Genomic DNA, 14,186 nt, shown 5'->3' on the forward strand with positions numbered 1-14,186 from the left:
TTTTAAAATCTTACTTGTTTCAATTGCTTTACTAAGAAAGAGATGGACCAGTCCTGGTCATCAACATGTATGAAATATCTATGATGGTAGGCTCCAAGCCTGAAACTAAATATATACTTAATATATTTAATTCTAATATACATATATATATTTAATTCTTAGACCAATGCTTTTGAAGAAGTAAGGTTATTTTCATTTTACAAAAGCAGAAAATTATCTATCTATCTATATATATGTATAAAATAAACCTGCTTAAACCTGCTTTTATTATATCAAAATCCCACCAGTTTGGGAAAATTACTTGAAGACTTTGATTTTTAAACTTTTTTTATAGAATAAGCTTGCTTTATAGAAGAAACATGCTTTCTTCTTGAGTATTTTCGAATATATGAGACAGCAAATAAAATTGTTTCAGTGCCTGAGACATATCACTTACTGAATAATAACTGTGACAGTGGTAATAATGTTTCATGTTTGATTGAGATGTACACCAGCACTATTTACTATGATGGGATGACACAGGAACAGGTGTGAGAGAGATGACTGAATGTGTAGTTTGGGGAACGCTGATCAGAGACGTCCAGGAGAAGTAACAAGTGCTAGTATTCTCCTGATGATACCAACCAGGGTTATTGGCCTTCCCCAATCAACAGAAATTGACTAGAGGCTAGAGAAGAAATTCAGGCAAGGCATTATTTGGGGTCTCTGCTGCAGCAGGGGTATCAAAAACAAATAACAGTTTCCTTTGCTCATTCCATAAGGAGGGGGCATGTGAGCTGGTTCCTTATATGGGGTGAAGGTAGGGCTGTGATCAGGGGTCAGGCCAAAGGGGTGACTTAGGTGTTTTGCACACCTGTTTGTGATGTTGAGTACAGGGGGCATGCACAGGATCCTGCTTTTGCTCCCAACATTCAGTTTTTACTTGCAGATTTTCAGAAGTGGTGCTTGAGTTTTTTGGTTATTTTGTCCATAATTTGCACCTATTGTGAATGCAAGCAGTTATTTTTAGTCCCATATAATAATCTGCTACTTGAAAGGGAAACTATGACACACCTAGACAGTGTATTAAAACGCAGAGATGTCACTTTTCCAACAAAGTCTGTATAGTGAAAGCTATGTTGTGTTGTTTTTTTTTTTTTCCCAGTAGTCATGTATGGAAATGTGAGAGCTGGATCACAAAGAAAGCTGAGCACTGAAGGATTGATGTCTTCAAATTGTGACGTTGGAGAAGACTCTTGAGAGTCCCTTGGACTACAAGGGGATCAAACCAGTCGATCCTAAGGTAAACCAACCCTGAATGATACTGAAACTAAAGCTCCAATACTTTGGACACTTGCTGCAAAGAGCCAACTTGTTGGAAAAGGCCCTGATGCTGGGAAAGATTGAAAGCAAAAGGAGAAGGGGATGGCAGAGGAGAAGATGGTTAGATAGCATCACCCACTCAATGGACATGAATTTGAGCAAACTCTGGGAGACAGTGAAGACAAGGGAGCCCGGTGTGCTGCAGTCCACGGGGTCTCAAAAAGTTGGACATGACTTAGTAACTGAACAACAACAATAGTTCCTTTGTATTTTGTTGCTCAAGAAGAGTTTTGTCCAGGTGCAAGCATTGCAACAAAGGGTCTCAGGTCCCAGCCTGCCTCACTGGTCCACACTCTCCTAGTCCACTTAAGTTCTCCAGGGTAGTTGTAGATTGCAGTTTTCAGCACACACCATTAATCCCTCATCTTGGGAGTCTGATTCTGAGTTCCTCTTCTTTGGAAACTTTCCCCAGCATCGCTTGGACTTTTTCAGTTTCAAACAGAAACAATCTAGAAATATGAGATAATTAATGCTCCTGGGGGCAACACTCAAACTGTGGGAAATAGAAGTTGTTGATTCGTGTGCCAACTTTTCCAAGTTCTGGTGGGATCTTTCCAAGGTAATTACACTCAGTTTGCAGAAGGATCCAACAGGATGCAATGCTTATATTTGACGGTGATACCCAACTCCTCATTAATACATTATTCCTTGTCTCGTTTCACCAATACTCTCATGTTTCCTATAAATCAAACAAATTTGCATTCAGGTCTTGATCTTGGTGTCTACTTTTGGGCAAACGTGCTTCCCTGGTAGCTCAGACAGTAAAAAGTCTGCCTGCAATGTAGGAGATCTGGTTCAATCCCTAAGTCAGGAAAATGCCCTGGCAAAGGAAATGGAAACTCCCTCCTGTATTCTTGCCTGGAAAATCCCTTGCATAGAGGAGCCTGGTGGGCTACAGTCCACAGGGTAACAAAGAGTCGGACACAACTCAGAGACTAACATTTTCACACTTTCAAACTGAGACAAATCTCCAAATAAAAACATCTATTGGTTACACTAAGGCTTCCCAGGTGGCTCTAGTGGTAAAGAACCTGCCTGCTAATGCAAGAGACATGAGAGATGTGAGATCGATCTCTGATTGGGAAGATCCTAGAGCAGAAAATGGCAGCCCACTCCAGTAATCTTGCTGGAGAAACACATGGACAGAGGAACCTGGAGGGCCACATTCCATAGGGTTACAAAGAGTCAGACAGGACTGAAGCGAAGCATTCTTCTTATTCCTACAGCTTATACCTAATTGGTAGCTCAGTGATAGACAGAAAAATAGCATGTGGTAAATGGTCTCTGGATGACCTACATGATGGAGTTAGGGAATTACTTGAAACTAGAGATGATAGATTTTAAAATTAAGGATAAGTGATAACTTAAGGCATAAGAGTTAATTGAAAGTTTGGAATTGAATGGGGCTAGTGCAAAAGAAAATTGTTGTTCAGTCACTCAGTTGTGTCCAACTCTTTTCGACCCATGGATTGCAGCATGCCAGGATTCCCTGCCCTTCACCATCTCCCGGAGTTTGCTCAAACTCTTATTCTTTGAGTCGGTGATGCCATCCAATCATCTTGTCCTTGGTCATCCCCTTCCCCTCCTGCCTTCAATCTTTCCCAGCATCAGGGTCTTTTCCAAAGAGTCAGCTCTTCACATCAGGTGGCCAAATTATTGGAGTTTCAGCATCAGTCCTTCCAATGAATATTCAGGGTTGATTTCCTTTAGGATTGACTGGTTTGATCTCCTTGCAGTCCAAGGGACTCTCGAGAGTCTTCTCCAAAAGAAAATATTGAATGGTGAAAGCAAAGGAGGCAAGGGCAGAATTTGGATCAACACAAACATTTTTTTACTGTAATAAAATATACATAGCACAACATTTGCCATCTTCACTATTTTTAAGTGTATCACTCTGTGGCATTAAGTATGTCACAGGGTTGTGTGACCATCACTGTTCTCCATCCCCAAAATATTATTTCCCAAACTGAAGTTCTGTACACATGAAACACTAACTCTTCATTTTCCTCTATCAGCCCCTGGCAGTTACCTAAACACCGAATTATTTTTTTTTTATTAAAAAGTACTTACTTTTAATTTTTTTTTAATTAGTATTTTCTAGTCTGCTATATTTGTCATCCATAGTAAACACCAACCTTAATAATCAGGTACATAAAGACTATGCAACACATCAGAGACAGGTGTTCACTAAGGAGAAGAAGATGAAAAGGGATTCTTAAAATTCAGAGGAGATAGTTTTAAGAAAGGAAAAATGGCCCAAATGGCACATAGAAGGTAATTGCTGCATAGAGGTTAAGTGAGGTAAGAGATAAAATGTTATCTATTTGGATTTGGAGGTGAGATATTTCCATAAGATATTTCCATGGAGTAAAGAACCTAGAACCGTGCACGGCTACAGTTGACAGAAAGAAAGTTGGGTGATGAGGTCAGTCCAGTGAGCTCATGCTGTTTTTTTGAGAACATTTTTTTCCACCACAGACATTTATGGAGTACCCAAATTGTGTTAAACTTTATACTTAAATTAGAAAAAGTGATGTAATATTTTTTCCTAGAAGAATTCATGGTCCAGGATTCTCTCAGGAGAACATTTTGGCTAACTAAACTAAAACTGATTGGTATGTGCCAGGCTCTATGCTGGGCATTCATTGTATGCCATCCCATTCTTTTGATATAAGAATTGCTCTTCAATTTTTACAGATAGGAAAGAAGAAAATCTGTGAAATTGAAAGAAATTGAGAGCTAGTCTCATGGTATTTTAATACTATTTTTAGATGATGCAATTAGAGTGGGTTCAAGATCTAGTGCTTTTTCCACTATTTTGGTAGGTGCACAACTTTGGAAGTTATGCTTCCCTGTAATATCCAGATTATTGGGGATTAGGGAAGTAAGGCTCTGGGTTAAGGACATATATGGGTCTTGGCCAAGTTTTGGTTCTAGGTAATATATTTGTACATTTCTGTATGACTCATTGTCCTCTATCAAGAACATGGATGTCTAAAAATATAATTAGTACCAAGTTCAAGTTGATTTTCTACAGTTATTAGCAACACTAGTTTGGATTTAGCTTCCATTATAACCTTCTCCTGCTTCTGTTAGGTCCATATCATTTCTGTCCTTTATTGAGCCCATCTTTGCATGAAATTTTCCCTTGGTATCTCTAATTTTCTTGAAGAGATCATTAGTCTTTCCCATTGTATTGTTTTCCTTTTTTCTTTGCATTGATCACTGAAGAAGGCTTTCTTATCTCTCCTTGTTATTCTTTGGAACTCTGCGTTGAAACAAGTGTATCTTTCCTTTTCTCCTTTGCTTTTCACTTCTCTTCTTTTCACAGCTATTTGTAAGGTCTCCTCAGACAGCCATTTTGCTTTTTTGCATTTCGGTTTCTTGGGGATGGCCTTGATCCCTGTCTCTTGTACAATGTCACGAACCTCCATCCATAGTTCATCAGGCACTCTGTCTATCAGATCTAGTCCCTTAAATCTATTTGTCACTTACACTGTATAATCATAAAGGATTTGATTTAGTTCATATCTGAATGGTCTAGTGGTTTTCCCTACTTTCTTCAATTTAAGTCGGAATTTGGCAATAAGGAGTTCATGGTCTGAGCCACAGTCAGCTCCCAGTCTTGTTTTTGCTGACTGTATAGGCGTCTCTTTCTTTGGCTGCAAAGAATATAGCAGAAGATATTAAGAAGAGATGGCAAGAATACACAGAAGAATTGTACAAAAAAGATCTTCACTACACAGATAATCACAATGGTGTGATCACTCACCTAGAGCCAGACATCCTGAAATGTGAAGTCAAGTGGGCCTTAGAAAGCATCACTACGAACAAAGCTAGTGGAAGTGATGGAGTTCCAGTTGAGCTCTTTCAAATCTTGAAAGATGATGCTGTGAACGTGCTGCACTCAATATGCCAGCAAATTTGGAAAAGTCAGCAGTGGCCACAGGACTGGAAAATGTCAATTTTCATTCCAATCCCAAAGAAAGGCGATGCCAAAGAATATTCAAACTGCCACACAATTGCACTCATCTCACACACTAGTAAAGTAATGCTCAAAATTCTCCAAGCCAGGCTTCAGCAACATGTGAAGTGTGAACTTCCAGATGTTCAAGCTGGTTTTAGAAAAGGCAGCGGAACCAGAGATTAAATTGCCAACATCCACTGAATCATCGAAAAAGCAAGAGAGTTCCAGAAAAACATCTATTTCTGCTTTATTGACTATGCCAAAGCCTTTGACTGTGTGGATCACAATAAACTATGGAAAATTCTGAAAGAGATGGGAATATCAGAGCACCTGACTTGCCTCTTGAGAAACCTGTATGTAGGTCAGGAAACGACAGTTAGAACTGGACATGGAACAACAGACTGGTTCCAAATAGAGAAAAGAGTACGTCAAGGCTGTATATTGTCTCCCTGATTATTTAAATTATATGCAGAGTACATCATGAGAAACACTGGGCTGGAAGAAGCACAAACTGGAACCAAGATTGCGGGAGAAATATCAATAACCTCAGATATGCAGATGACACCACCCTTATGGCAGAAAGTGCAGAGGAACAAAAAGCCTTTTGATAAAAGTGAAAGAGGAGAGTGAAAAATTTGGCTTAAAGCTCAGCAATCAGAAAACTAACATCATGGCCTCTGGTCCCATCACTTCATGGGAAATGGTTAGGGAAACAGTGGAAACAGTGGCTGACTTTATTTTTCTGGGCTCCAAAATCACTGCAGATGGTGATTGCAGCCATGAAATTAAAAGACACTTACTCCTTGGAAGGAAAGTTATGACCAACCTAGACAGCATATTAAAAAGCAGAGACATTATTTGGTCAACAAAGGTCCATCTAGTCAAGGCAATGGCTTTTCCCATAGTCATGTATGGATGTGAGAGTTGGACTACAAAGAAAGCTGAGCACCAAAGAATTGATGTTTGTGAACTGTGGTGTTAGAGAAGAATCTTGAGAGTCCCTTGGACTACAAGGAGATCCAACCAGTCCATCCTAAAGGAGATCAGTCCTGGGTGTTCATTGGAAGGACTGATGTTAAAGCTGAAACTCCAGTACTTTGGCCACCTGAGGCAAAGAGGTGACTCATTTGAAAACACCCTGATGCTGGGAAAGATTGAGGGCAGGAGGAGAAGGGGACGACAGAGGATGAGATGGTTGGATGGCATCACCGACTCAATGGACATGGGTTTGGGTGAACTCTGGGAGTTGGTGATGGACAGGGCAGCCTGGCATGCTGCAGTCCATGGGGTCGCAAAGAGTCAGACACGACTGAGCGACTGAACTGACTGACTGATAATTTCTCCATGCTGTCTTATTTAGAGCCTCCTCCTTCTCACTGCCTCTTCTACTTGCCTGTGCACAGAAGTTCCAGTATTTTCTACTGCAGCTTACAGAAACTGAATTCAAACTACAGTAAGCTAAACTTTAAGTTAAAATGGACTATTCACTACAAACAGTTTCAAAAGACTCACTAATTTCAGGCCAGGCTTGATAGAAATGTTCCTAAAATGCCTTTGGAATTGGGTCTCCATTTTGTTAGCTCAGATCTTCTCTTACAGAAAATGATGTCACTCTTAAGTGGGCTCTGCCCACGTGGTCCAAAGAGGGTTCCCTGAAGATCTAGACTTATATTGTAGCAACCAACAGTAGAGGGAAGAAGAGATCACATCCCTATTAGTCCCAGTCAAAGCGCCACTATGGACATTAAGCGTCCTTGTTTTGACCGCATGCACAGCATGAGGATAAGACTTCAGGGTCTGCCTGCCTGGACCAATGGTGCCAAAAATGAAAGGGTTGAGAAGAGATGATTCTCCAAAGGAAGTAAAAGAAAGAGAATGCTTAAAAGACAAATCTCTAGATATCTTTTCACAGCATTTTTACTGTGCATTTCAATGTTCTATTGATTTCACTTAAGCCAAGTCCAGCATGTTGGATTCATATGTCTCTTTATCATTTGCTCATCCAGCACACTTATTGAGAATTTACTATATGACAGTAACTCTACTAAATCCTAAGGACACAGTGATGAATAATGTAAATAGGTTTTCTGGGCTCACAGAATCTACAGTTTATGGTGGAGAAAGACATAGAAAAAAATAAGTTTTATGAATGGAGAGATGTAAGGTTCTAGGGTCCTAGGAAGCCTAAGACATGCTGCTTTAAAGTACTTGAGGAAGTTGGAAGGCTTTCTCAAGTAAGGGATGGTTACAGATATAATTACATAGATATAGATTTCAATAAATGCTCCTTATTATTTAAGCCACTTTGGGCACTGTTTTAAATTCCTATAATAGTATCTTGTGATATAGGTCTTTTTATTTTACAGAAGGCCTCCACATTAATTTGCTCACCCATATATATATATATATTATATATATATATATATATTTATATATACACACACACATACAGTATCTATCTATCTACCATCCTTTATCCACTTTTGAGGAATATATGCATTTTTGTTAGCTCAGACAGATAAAATTTTGCCTGCAATGCAGAAAACCTGGGTTCAATTCCTGGGCTGGGAAGATCCCCCTGGAGAAGGGAATGGCGACTCGCTCCAGTATTCTTGCCTGGAAAATCCCATGTACAGATCATGGAGTTACAGAGAGTTGGACATGACTGAGAAACTAACACTTTCACGGTATTCACAACCTTCATGACTTGTCATTTCGGGGGCTTCCCAGGTGACTCAATGGTAAAACAATCCACCTGCCAATGCAGGAGACTCAGGAGATGTGGGTTCAATCTCTAGGCCAGGAAGACCCCCTGGGGTAGGAAATGACAACCCCCTTCAGTATTCTTGCCTGGAAAATTCCATAGACAGAGGAGCTTGGCGGGCCACAGTCCATGGGGCTGAAAAGAGTTGGACGTGACTCTCCAACAAGAGTTGGACATGTGCATGCAGATAGAAGATCTGTGAGATAAGAATGCTCAGCAGGTAGGGGAGACTGCATTTTGATGAAGCTGATTTAGTGATCAAGGATTTCAACATAAAAGTTCATGTTGCAAAGCAAATGGTTTAAGATGCTGTGAGCCCCTTGAAGTTTTTAAGCTAGGAAACAATAGCTTCACCCTTTAGAAAGTTCATTTGGCTATAGCCTGGAGAATGAAGTGCCAGGGAGTAGGTGTTGGGAGTAAAGACAGTGAGATCAGATAGTCTCTTGTTAGACTCCCCCTTGAAAAGGAAACCCTCCTACACCGTTGGTAGGAATGTAAATTGGGATAGTCACTGCGGAGAACAGTAGGGAGGCTTCTTAAAAAAAAAACTAAAACGAGAGATACCATATGATTCAACAATCCCACTCCTGGTTATATATACAGAGAAAATCTTAATTCAAAAGGCTAAATACACCTCAACATTCATTGCAGCACTATTTACATGTATGGCTGAGTCCTTTTGCTGTTCACCTGAAATTGTCACAACATTGTTAGTCAGCTATACCCTAATACAAAACAAACAAACAAAAGTTTTTGTTTTTTTATAAGATGATGTGATACATATATATATATATATATACATATATATATACATATATATATCTATAATGGAATAGTACTCAACCATAACAAGAAGAGGGCTTCATGGTGGCTCAGATGGTAAAGAATCAGCCTGCAATGTGGGAGACCTGGGTTCGATCCCTGGGTTAGGAAGATCCCCTGGAGGAAGGCATGGCAACCCTCTCCAGTATTCTTTCCTGGAGAATCCCCATGGACAGAGAAGCCTGGTGGGCTACAGTCCATGGGGTCACAAAGAGTCAGACATGACTGAACAACTAAGCATAGCACATAAAAAGAAGAAAATAATACCACTTGGAGCAACATGGGTGGACCTAGAGATTGTCATTCTTAGGGAAGTCAGACACAGAAAGACAAATATCATATGATATTGCTTATATGTGGAATCTAAAAAATGGTACAAAAGAAACCTATTTACAAAACAGAAATAGAGTCACAGATGTGGAAAATTCTTATAGTTATAAAAGGCATAAGTGGGGAGAGGAATAAATTGAGAGATTGGGATTCACATGACACACTACTACATGTAAAATAGATAACTAGTACAGTTTTCCAGGTGGCGCTAGTGGTAAAGAATCTGCCTGCCAATGCAGGAGATGTAAGTGACACAGGTTCAGTCCCTGTCAGGAAGATCCCCTGGAGAAGGGCATAGCAACCCACTCCAGTATTCTTGCCTGGGGAATCCCATGGACAGAGGAGCTTAGCAGGCTACAGTTCATAGGGTCACACAGAGTTGGACACGACTGAAGTGACTTAGCACACAGGCACACAGAACTACTGTATTGCAGAAGGAACTCTATTCAATACTCTATAATGACTTATATGACAATATAATCTATATGTATAATATACAGTTGGATAACAAGGAGATCAAACCAGTCAATCTTAAGGGAAATCAACCCTGAATACTCATTGGAAAAACTGATGCTGAAATTGAAGCTCCAGTATTTTTATCATCTGATGTGAACAGGTGACTCACTGGAAAAGCCCCTGATGCTGGGAAAGATTGAGGGCAGAAAGAGAAGAGGGCGTCAGAGGATGAGATGGTTGGATGGTATAACTGATGCAATGGACATGAATTTGGGCAAACTTAGGGAGATGGTGAGGGACAGATAGGCTTGGCCTGCTGCAGTTCATGGGATCACAAAGAGTCAGACACAACTGGGCAATTGAACAACAATGTATATGTATAACTGATTCACTTTGCTGTACAAGTGAAACTAACACAACATTACAAATCAAGTATTTGCAATTATACTTTACACATTTCATTGTATATTATACACAACATTACAAATCAACTATACTACAATAAAATTAATAAAAATAAATGGACCCCCTGAATGAATGAATAAATGGTCACTTTTGACCATATAATTCTTTATGCATTATAAATGATAAAAATATTAGTTTATTTAAGGTTTTCATTTTGTAGCATATCTTTACATTTATGTACTTACATTTTTTAGATTGGTAATGCCAGGGTACACAGCCTAAGCAATTTGCTCAAAGCTACAAAACTGATAATGTCCAGGTCTCTGACTTCTCATTTAGGGTCCGAAGGTGACTTAGGCATTACTTTTGTCACTCATCATAATTTATCTGTGCAAGATGGCAGCTTGAAGGTGTAGAACTTGGAATATTCCCTCTTCCATTGATTTTCTGTGTAACTTTTGTATTAATAAGTTATGCCACAAGTTATTTTTGCTCCCTCCCATCTGTAAAGGGTGTGCTAATAAAATTTTCTATGCTTTCAGCTCAGCAGGATAATTACACTAATCAGATGAGAAATTGTGTGTGCAAGTGTTGTATGAATTCATTCATTCATTAAAATTTGTTAAGTGCTTATTATATGCCAGGAAGAGGAGAAGGCAATGGCAACCCACTCCAGTACTTTCGCCTGGAAAATCCCATGGACTGAGAAGCCTGGTAGGCTGCAGTCCATGGGGTCTCTAAGAGTCGGACACGACTGAGCAACTTCACTTTCTATTTTCACTCTCCTGCATTGGAGAAAGAAATGGCAACCCACTCCAGTATTCTTGCCTGGAGAATCCCAGGGACGGGGGAGCCTGGTGGGCTGCCATCTATGGGGTCGCACAGAGTCAGACACGACTGAAGCGACTTAGCAGCAGCAGCAGCAGCATATGCCAGGAACTAAACCACATATTGGGGATATATATTCAAATGAGATGTAATCTCTAATCTCAGTAAACAGAACAAAGGAAAGCAATAATTAGAAAACAGTGTGTTGGTTGTTATAAAGGTTAAGCTCAGGGTCCTATGGTAGACACTATAAGGAGTCCTTCGTCCATGGGGTTGGCGCATGATCAGGGAGGAAGGCTTAAAGGAAGGGATACTCAAACTTAGATGAACACATCACTCCAAATGTTCAATTCTCACTAATATTTTCAATTATTATTTGTGTTAGTTTATAATGAATTGATATTCAGCGTGTATCATTAATCCTATTCTTATTATTAATCACATGAAAGAGGATCATAAAAGAGTCTTTAGATAATTTTAGCACACAGATATGAAGAAGCTTCCTGGAAATGTGTCTTCCCACTCCTATGCAGATGGTTCCCAGCAAGAGGGCAAATTTCTTTCCAGAGGGAACCAAAATGCAGCAGCTGGCATCTGATATTGCATAACTGTCAATTTTTTGCCCCAAATCTGCTTCCTCTGTGTACATGCTATAAATCACCTGGATTTTATTAGGAAGACATTATGCTTCTTAACAAGGTAACACCTTCAGGAGGTGAGATTGCTTGCCTTTGCCATGAGTAAATGACATTTAAAAAAAAAATGTTCTCTGAGCTGGTAGTATGCTAGGATCAAATGGATTGAAATATAGGGCAGCAAGCTCTTTTCTTCTTTTTTAAACCAAATCTTGTTTTTTTCTGACCCTCTTGCTTTTATCTGGGCTCTGAAGGATTCTAAAATTGACATTATTGAAGCTATAAGGGGTATATTCTACTTTCACAGGAAAGTATTAGCTTGTTTGCTTGACCTCCCCTATCTCCCTTTCCTTTTTTAATCTTCCTTTCAGTTCAGTTCAGTTCAGTCACTCAGTCGTGTCTGACTCTGTGACCTCATGGACTGCAGAACGCTAGCCTTCCCTGTCCATCACCAACTCTGGGAGCTTGCTCAAACTCATGTCCATCGAGTCGGTGATGCCATCCAACCACTAATCCACTGTCATCCAGTCTTCCAGTTCAGTTCTGTCGTTCAGTCATGTCCGACTCTTTGTGACCCCATGGACTGCAGCATGCCAGGCTTCCCTACCCATCACCAACTCCCAGAGCTTACTCAAGCTCATGTCCATTGAGTTGGTGATACCATCCAACCATCTCATCCTCTATCGTCCCCTTCTCCTCCTGACTTCAATCTTTCCCAGCATCAGGGTCTTTTCCAATGAGTCAGTTCTTCACATCAGGTGGCCTAGTATTGGAGTTTCAGCTTCAGCATCAGTTCTTCCAATGAATACTCAGGACTGATTTCCTTTAGGTTGGACTGGTTGGATCTTTTTGCATTCCAAAGGACTCTCAAGAGTCTTCTCCAACACCACAGTTCAAAAGCACCAATTATTTGGTGCTCAGCTTTCTTTATAGTCCAACTCTCACATCCATACATGACTACTGGAAAAAAAAACAAAACAAAACTATAGCTTTGAATAGACAGACCTTTGTTGACAAAGTAATGTCTCTGTTTTTTTAATATGCTGTCTAGGTTGGTAGTAGTTTTTCTTCCACGAAACAAGCATCTTTTAATTTCCTGACTGCAGTCACCATCTGCAGTGCTTTTGGAGCCTCCTCAAAAATAAATTCAGCCACTGTTTCCACTGTTTCCCCATCTATTTGCCATGAAGTGATGAGGCCAGATGCCATGATGTTAGTTTTCTGAATGTAGAGCTTTAAGCCAACTTTTTCACTCTCCTCTTTCACTTTCATCAAGAGGCTCTTTAGTTCTTCTTCACTTTCTGCCATAAGGGTGGTGTCATCTGCATATCTGAGACTATTGATATTTCTCCTAGCAATCTTGGTTCCAGCTTGTGCTTCATCCAGTGTGGCATTTTGCATGACGTACTTTGTGTATAAGTTAAATAAACAGGGTTACAATATACAGCCTTGACATACTCCTTTCCCAATTTGGTTCCAGTCTGTTGTTCCATGTCCAGTTCTAACTGTTGTTTCTTGACCTGCATACAGATTTCTCAGGAGGCAGTTAAGGGGGTCTGGTATTCCCATCTCTTTCAAAATTTTCCACAGTTTGTTGTGATCCAGACAGTCAAAGGCTTTAGTGTACTCAATAAAGCAGAAGTGGATATTTTTCTGGAATTGTCTTGCTTTTTGGATAATCTAATGGATGATGGCAATTTGATCTTTGGTTCCTCTGCCTTTTCTAAATCCCCTTGAACATCTGGAATTCCTTGGTTCCTGTATGTTGAAGCCTTGCTTGGAGAATTTTTTGCTAGCATGTGAGATTATTGCAATTGGGCAGTAGTTTGACTATTCTTTGGCATTGCCTTTCTTTGGAATTGAAATGAAAACTGATCTTTTCCATTCCTGTGGTCACTGCTGAGTTTTCCAAATTGGTGGCATATTGAGTGCAGCACTTTAACAGCATCATCTTTTAGGGTTTGAAATAGGTCAGCTGGAATTCCATCACCTCCACTAGCTTTGTTCATAGTGATGCTTCCTAACGGCTATTGACTTCAGACTCTAGGGTGTCTGGCTCTAGGTGAGTGATCACACGATTGCGGCTATCTGGGACATAAAGTTCTGTTTTGTATAGTTCTTCTGGGTGTTCTTGCCACCTCTTCTTAATATCTTCTGCTTCTGTTAGGTTCATACCGTTTCTGTCCTTTATTGTGCCCATCTTTGCATGAAGTTCTCTTGGTGTCTCTTATCTTCTGGAAGAGATATCTAGTCTTTCCCATTCTACTGTTTTTCTCTATTTCTTTTCATTGGTCACTAAGGAAGGCTTTCTTATATTTCTTTGCTTTTCTTTGGAACTGTGCATTCAAATGGTTATATCTTTCCTTTTCTCCTTTGCCTTTCATTTCTCTTCTTTTCTCAGCTATTTGTAATACGTCTTCAGACAACAGTTTTGCTTCTTTGCATTTCTTTTTATTGGGGATGGTCTTGATCACTGCCTCCTGTGCAATGTCATGAACCTCTGTGCGTAGTTCTTCAGGCATTCTGTCTATCATATCTAATCCCTTGAATCTATTTGTCACTTTCAATGTATAATTACAAGGAATTTCATTTAGGTCATACCTGAATGGTCTAGTGG

Source organism: Giraffa tippelskirchi, chromosome 1, assembly GCF_054371585.1.
Source record: "Giraffa tippelskirchi isolate mGirTip1 chromosome 1, T2T-mGirTip1v1.2.pri, whole genome shotgun sequence".
In the NCBI taxonomy this organism is placed as follows: Eukaryota; Metazoa; Chordata; class Mammalia; order Artiodactyla; family Giraffidae; genus Giraffa; species Giraffa tippelskirchi.